This window comes from Aquila chrysaetos, chromosome 10 (assembly GCF_900496995.4).
Source record: "Aquila chrysaetos chrysaetos chromosome 10, bAquChr1.4, whole genome shotgun sequence".
In the NCBI taxonomy this organism is placed as follows: domain Eukaryota; kingdom Metazoa; phylum Chordata; class Aves; order Accipitriformes; family Accipitridae; genus Aquila; species Aquila chrysaetos.
The window spans coordinates 10,757,535-10,766,005 of record NC_044013.1 but is presented as its reverse complement, the minus strand read 5'-3'; positions in this window follow the sequence as shown (position 1 = coordinate 10,766,005).

Here is an 8,471-nt window from a genome sequence, read left to right as displayed (position 1 = left end):
GCATAAAAAATTTGCCAGTTACTTCTTATGAGCAAAGTGTATAAATAATGCTCTAAGTGCAATTTCATGAACATAAAAAATAATAGCTAGTCCTGCACCAGAAAAATTGCATTCTTACTGATACAGATAATCTGAACTAGGAGTCTGCGGTATGAAAATTTGTCTGAATTAAAACTCTGTTCATGATACTGCTGAGATCCAGAGCCACCTGATGGCCATTCTGCAGATGTCTGGGTTTAATGAGCTCTCTCTTGTTCATTCCATCTGTGACAATGAGACAAAATATGTATTTTAACTGACATATGAAAAATTCCTCAGCTTTACTATGGATGGCCTATTGGATTTTTGCTGTAATTCAGACATGACCTTTTAATCACACTCGGCAATTCCAATCATCCTCTAATGCTACATTCACATAGTGTAACTAGCCATCAGAGAGAGATGTGCAGGCACCTGACAACAGAAAATGGGGAGAATTAACGATGAACACTGGCATTTGATAAGACATAAGAACCCATTTCTTTCCTTGTTTTCTCAGGTCTCTCAGCCAGCAAGATAATTGCTCCCAATTTAGGGAGGATTTATCTGAGGATAAGTGGGTCTAAGTGGCTACAGAATTAGAAATTACAACACTGTACGGCCATTGTCATATAGACAGAGCTGTACCAAATCCAATGTACAAATTCCTCCAATATTCTCTGAAAACAATGGGGATAGATATTCTGTGGTCAATTCTGTGACCAGCTACTCACACAACTCCTAATTCTGCTGTGTTTACAAGACTACATCAGTACAATTCAGTTTTAATTAAGCTTTAAGTGAAGTTCATTTGGTAAAATGTAATTAATAACACAATGTTTCTACTGCATTCTAAAATAAGAGAAAGGCTGCTTTAAGGAGGAAAGAGAGAAGGTTTTCCTAATTGGGTAAGGCATCTTGCTACAATGAATACTAGTATTACTGCTGTTCCTGAACTGGTTTCAATCTGCTGCTCAGTGAAAACCAAGCATAAGCTCCAAAGGAGTAACTCCTATCAGTATGGAGTAACAGGGATTATAAACCTAATAGTGATTCTTTTCTCTTCTGCCATGAATACTGACAGTACTGGTCTGTGAGTTGAAGATCAGGCATTAAACTACTGGCTTCACACAGCAAACTATTTACCTTGCTGTTTCAGTTCAAAGTGAGTCACAGAGAATCAGAATTCCCCACAGAATACAGAGTTATGCCAAAGAAGTATATTTGTTTTAAAACTGAAGAGAAGTCACTGTATAAATTCAGTGGATGACACCTCATCTTCCACTGGATGTACGTATTACAGGAGCCCTAACAGACCTCTTGGCTTGGAACAAAAAAATAATTGTGTGAGCAAAAAACAAGGGAGTGAACAAACAAAACTGATTAAGGCAGGGAATGAATGAGGATGTACCTTTTATCCAGGGAGGACATATTTTTAACTGAAACTTAGATTACTATAAAAAACTCAGACAGTTGGCGTAGACAAGAATGGAGGATTATTGATTTCAAGGGGGGAACATAATGATCATTGACAGAACAGGAGGAGCTATAGCGTATTTAAAGAAAGACTTTGAACTACATGCCCAAAACATGATACTTCAGTACCTTGAAAAATCCACCAGATACATACAAGGAAGTTTAAACAATAAAGGAACATTTGTTTATTTCTTATTCTAACCCTTAAGCATGTCAGCAGAAGTTAATTCCTTGCCATTCAATCCAACAAAAAAAAGATTAATGCCATAAAACATCATGGAGAAATAAATCTATTATAGCTGAATTTTATTAATTCATATGTGCCAGCTGTTCTACTAGCTGTATATGCTCACAAAATTAATAAAAATCAAGATATACAATGGGACATACCTCAACTTCCCAGGAATCAATCAAGTATTGGCAATATGCTTTGTAAAAAACAAAAAAACCCAAAAACCCCATGAACAAACAAACAAAAAAACCAAACAAAAAAACCACACCATAAAAAACCAACAGTTCCAGAAGGTATCTAGAATTCAGACTGATCACTTAAGCAGTCTTGTGACTGCTAAACTCAGATCTCTTGTTTCAGCACAGAGGCCTGGTTTTAAATTGTGCTGAGAAGCCTGTGCTCCCATTAACTTTAAATAGCATTGTGGGTACTCAGCTAAAAATCAGGCCTTAGAGCACTCAGCCAAAGCCTATGGTGTAGAAAACCGATATTACTTGGAAGAGGCTAAGATGGACATTGAGCAGTGCAACACCTCCTTGCAAGCAGAAAAATGTAATTATGGGCAGCATTAACCCACAAAATAGCTCTTACATTTTGGGATGTTTTGGGAATTGGTGCAGGTGCTGGCATTAACCACAGTAACACTAGTGGCTTAATAGCTTCTTTCCTGGCCCAATACAGAGATTAGAGTGTTCTGGGCAACAATTTGACATACATCCTTATTTTCTTGACCACTCCCACAATACAAGCCAGATGGAAGAAGCAGGAAAAACAAGTATAAAGTACAAGACTGCCTCTTTCTTCAGAGTTCTGTATAAATGTATGAACAGATTACCAGATTTACAAACACCTCTTCTTCGTTTAGCTTCAGATTAAGCTACTTTTCTACCATAAGACAACCAAAACGCCTCTGAAACCTTCACTAAAGTTGATAGATCTGTTCGTTGTAGCTGACCATCTAGTATAGGAATAGCGTCAATATGAAGGTTATAATGCATCTGCACTCACTCCACACACTGGACACCGTTAATCAGCCAAGACATTTCTCTACTAGTGCTACTGTAGCTCTTCTCTTTTTCACTGTAAAAACATACTAGCCACCACCAATTGGAACCAACGAATATACATACTATCTGCAAACTTGTGAGAATAACCTGTCGGTCAGCAACATTGTGCTTCTGGCTGCCCATTTTTGTCAATGAAGAACTACATTAAATTGATCTAAGACGCAACCCTAACCTTCCACTAAATATTTATCTAAGGCAACTAAATTTTAGTCTGCATAGGGACCATCCATTCCTTTTTGAAGAGTTAATCTGCATAGAGGCGTTTATTATACAGTCATGCTTGTTTGAATAATCACCTCAGATTTCTAAAGAACCCAAACAGGTTTGAGCCACAAGTTGAGTGAAGTCTTCTGAAATGCAGCATCTAATGCTCTGTGGACCTCAGTCCTAACACAATTATTCACTCCAGCAAGATACTAACAATTGTTCAGAGCACAGAATGACTAAACCACTTACTGACATTGAACTAAATCACAATCACTTGTATTGCCAGGGGTTGCCTCAATCATGGATTAAGACTTGATCTTCATGTGTGCTGGTTCAAGGGACCCATGCAAATCTTAACAGAATGTCATCAACCACTAACTGCATTGGGGACTATAGTAAATAAAAAGAACAGTTCTGAAGACTGCAGAAAAACTGTCTGCAGCTAATGAGTCTGACATAATTAGTCTGAATCACAAAGTGAGTCTGACTAGTAAAAATACACTTACGCATCCAATTCCTCATGACATACGTTTGAAATGGCAACTGATGTATTCATGATCAATATATCTCTCCCAGTGCCATTCATGACTGGAAAATGGCATGTATGAGCTAAGCGCTATAATCTCAAAGAATAACAATTTCACAATAAGAGACTGTAATGCCAGAAATATTCTGAACCCCTAGCATACTTTTATTTATTTACGGCCTGAGTTGCTGATTCTCGATCAAGCTAACAGACTGCTATAGGAGAAATTCACTCTGACCCAATCTTCAAACAGACTCCAGGAGAAATAGTCAAACACCATTTGATAAATGGTGATAAAGTGCAAAACAAGAAATTGCGAGGAAGGGCTGTTCTATCCAAGCACAATCACTAATACAGCAATCAGATGGTTAAGCAGTATCAACATACTGGTATCAACATAGCCAAGACAGTGTTACCACTGCCTCTAAAGGTTGTTTCAGTCTCTTCAAGGCCCCACTATGCAAGAAGGGCAGGCGTGCTGGGTTTGCTGTGCAGGGCATGTGGGTTCCGTTGCCTCAGAAAGAGCCAAAAGACTGAGAAAAGGAGCAGGTGAAGGATAGTAAAAAGCTGCAATATGTAACATGCTAGACAGATGTAGAAACAGCAGCAGAAGCTTTTGAATGAGTGTTTTGCAGATTATTCTGCAATGATCATGAAGAGTCTTAATCTACAAAGCTCATCCCATTAGAGATTCCACAGAAAGCATGTGAAGGACCTCTCGACCGCGACAAAAGCATGTCTGATGTCAGTCCTGTAGTCAGTATTAAGTATCTAATGTTTAATTTTCTGTTATTTATTATACATTTTCACTCAAAAGACATCTTAGATAAAAGATGAAAGATCACTGATAAAAAGGTTGATAACAGATCAATTTATCATAACAATCTTACCACAAAAAATATAATTTCACTTGCATTGTGAAAGGTTTCACAGCACTGCATAGCTGAGTGTAACAACTGACACATTTTAATGCATACAGACAGAATTCATCAGCTCAAGATGAGGCTGAATTTTTTTACCACCACTTTTTCTTCTTGCTTATCTACCTACTGAGTTTTTTCACAGCTGTCTTTACCCAGGGGAATAATATTAATGCCAAAGTAGTATCAAAAAGCAGCTATCTTGAAGCAGCAATATTTTCTAAATGATAAAGTCACTCTTCTTCTCCCTCCTTTCTTTGCAGTATTTCCTCCTGAAAGCATGGGAGTGCGCTTGCTTGCTCATCACTCTTGCTACCCTAAACAACTGAGATAGCTTTGTTCTTCTGCACCAGCAGTTCTGCTCATGAACACTGACACTGAATTTCCTTTTTTAGACAGCAAGGACGCAGACTTTCTTCCTCTTCTCCCTCCCTCTGCCTCCCCTCCCCCTCCTACAGTCTTTACTGTGCCCTCATCTTACCTTCAACAGCAGAAGAAATCCATGCTGCAGTTTTTTCCTCGTTAGCAGCTCTATGGCAACAGCAGCTCTGAGGCAGCAGTCCTTTACGGTTCTCACTTTTCTCTCCTTCCTTCTGCATAAATATACACAGTTTGCTTTCCCAATAAATTAGCAAAGAAAATTCTGATGTGATGTAAATTAACAAACACAATTCCAATGTGATTTCAGAAAAAAAGTGTGCTCCTGGGGGTACAAAGTTGTATTCTCAGAAGAGCTGAATGTTAGCAATGCAAATAAATAATAGTAAAGGAAATCAGAGAAGTCCTTTTGGGTAATAAACTGTAAAATCTTTGTTGTGATAAGTCAGCTTTCCTGGACAGAAATGTGAAAAAAACAAAAATTCTGAGCTTAAGATACACAAAATATCACATCCAAATGAAGTCCTGAAACTCTAAGTATTTGTTATTAACACATAAATTAAACCAGTGGTTTGTTTGTTAAATTGCTGGTAAAATAAAAGGAATAATATCATACAAGATCTTGTAGTCTTGTAATCCATGGAAAAGTGTATATCATAATATATTTAGAAATGGTAACAAGCTACAGAGGACAAAAGAGCAAGCAAAGAAAAATACCAGTAACTGGGTGGTTACTGAGTATTACAGTATCTGCCTGCTTAGAAATTAGGATTTTCCTGACTTTGCTACTTTTAAATTGACCAGAAGAATGAGCTACAAATAAATGTTGAATATGATAGCAAATAAACAACTGCTTAAGGTTCAGAAACAATTATTACAAGAAACTCTTAAATTAAATTAAAGTACCTAGCACAAGAAAAAACTACTTTGAATAGAGGGACATATATTTTCTTTATTTATTGCAAAAAAATTGCCAGTAAATTATAATCCAATCACTTTCAATACATGCATGAAATAAATGAATCAATGTGTTTCTGTAATTCCGCGTGAACTCTCATTTCTGTCTCCTGCTGCATAAGAACAAAGGTTTCTGGCCACTGCCAATTGCTGTGACATGACGCATTAAAGTGCATGTCCTGGATTAGAACAAGCAATGCCACAGTTACTCCTGGCTAAGATAATGCGCTCACCTGCATCCTGTCTGTGCTTGCATCAGTGGATGTCCATGCTTGCTTGTGTTAGTGGACCCCAGGAAAACGTGGGCAGCTGTTCCTGGGTGCAACCTGAGAGGAAAAGAACGAATTACCTACTATCCTGCACCTCATATGTTTGTTTTCGTCTCATCTAGCAGTATTCAATTAGTATACAAAATAATATATAATAGCATTCTGGGGTGGGCTAAAGCACAAACAACTGGGACTAAGTACTGGCCTACAGAGTCTCCATAACACTAAAAAGAAACCCCCAAAACAGAGCATAACAGTTACAAGACAGTTTCTTAGCAGCCCACTTGGCAGCTTCAGCTTCACGGGCACACATTTCAGACCCAGTCATGACAACAGCATGTATCCGTAACACTGTTAAAGATAAAAGCCTTGTAATATTTATATTTCATCCAATAAATCTCAGAAGGATTAACAAAACAAACAAACAAAATGATTAAACAAGTCACAATGTTTATCTTCATTAATTTTTTAAACTTTTACCTAGGTAGAACCTCAGCTTCTCACCCAGAACCAACAGCTTTCTAGGCTGAAGCATAGCACATAAAGCAGTCAGTCCCAGCCTTAAACAGTTTACGCTCTAAGAGATCCTTCAGACAGGAGATTATGATTTCCATTTTACAGGCAGGTGAAACAAGAGCACAAAGCTGAAACTACTCATCTATAATTTCATATTGAGCCAGTATCAGTGACAGAAACAAAACTCAGGGAATTTGAGCTCTAGTTACCTGCAGAAATGAGGAGTCTCAATTTTCTTACAAAAAGTAAAGCTCAGTAGAAAACTTCCAGTTTGTACAAATTAAGATTTACCTTAAGGCAATAATTCTGACTACATAGCTCATTTTATTAATGACAAAGTATTTATCTTTATTGTTAACATGTACGTGTTGTAACAAGCTCTATAAACTGCAAAATACTGTTCTGGAGGTTCAAATGCTCTACTAGAGAAGGAGGAAGAGACTTCAGTTAACACACAAGGCTGGATATGGGCAGAAAGAGCTTCTGTTAAAGGACAATTAAATAATTTCTATGGTATCTTACTCTTGCTGTTTAGGGACGTACACGTTTTAAATATTCTGACAATATAGGCCTGTAAAACACTAATGCCAAAGCATTCTGTGCAATGCTGTATCAGTTGATAAAACCTAGCCATTTTGTTGTCACTAATCCAAGACGGGCCCTCATAACTCACAGCACTGTACATAAACTCTGAAAAGCACAGTGTGTTTGCTCTGATGTCTAAAACTGCAATTTGGATGGGGAAGGACAGAGTTGTATGACTTGGTCTCATCAGTCAGGACATAAAGCATCTATCAAGGTAAGCGTATCTACAATACATATTAGAGATTATTAATTTTTTATCACAAACTCTGGTCCTTTGAATATACCCCTGTAAAATCAAAGAACTGCTTAGCCTTTTTAGTGTTTTTGTCTTGGGCTTGGTTCACATGCATTATTTCTTCCTACTAAGAACATATCAGCCAACTTTTTTATCAATGAAGAAAGGTACTCAAAACTAAATACAGAGTATAGGTCTCCCTGTAGTGGCTGTTCCAAAAATTAAACAACTGAAATCAGCTCAGCAATTCAAAACCTCAAGCTTTGTCAGTGGATTCCAAATTGAATAACTATGAGAATAAATAACTTGCATAGTTAACCAATATCAGAAGGAAAAATGTTTTCTTCAAAAGAATGCATAGGCTCATATTTACCTCTCTCTCAGAATTGGAAAATGTTCTTTGCAGTCTGTCTCACAGAAATATACGACATGCACTATTTCATGGTAGTGCAGAAGGCTTCCAATTGACTTAAAAAAATAAACGTAACCACAGTACTCTGTCAGGATGTTATCAGCAGCTGCCACCTGCTTAATCTCTCTAGCTTTCTTTACTTTTGTAATAGAAAGAACAAACTCTACCCTGAAAGTATGCATGTAACTTCTATCAGAGATTTCTAAGCCTCCTACCATTACTGATCTCCACATTTTTCAAACATTTGCCCACATGTAACCTCTGAGGCAAATACTATCACCCCCACTTTACAGAGGAGAAAACTGAAGTGCAGAAAGAGCTCTCATTCCAATAAAAGTCAATGACAAGTCTCTAATAAATATTATCTGTTCAATTTTAGTGCTAAAATTACATGGCTGTGGTCACACTGGGAGTCTTTAACACAACAGAGAACAGAGCTAAGCTGGCACCATGTCCTGGGCCTGACTACAAGCCTTAAAGACTGCAAGAAAGAATCTAATTGCTCAATCAAGGAGAATGTTCAAGACCTAAAACTATAACTATTGAGTTTTATAGCATGCGGAAGACTGAATGACTAAGAAAATCATAGAAAGAAAAATATATTTCTGTTTCAAGTATTTGGGTTGGGATTTTATTGTGCCAACATTCTTCTTATTACCAGAATAGTTACTAA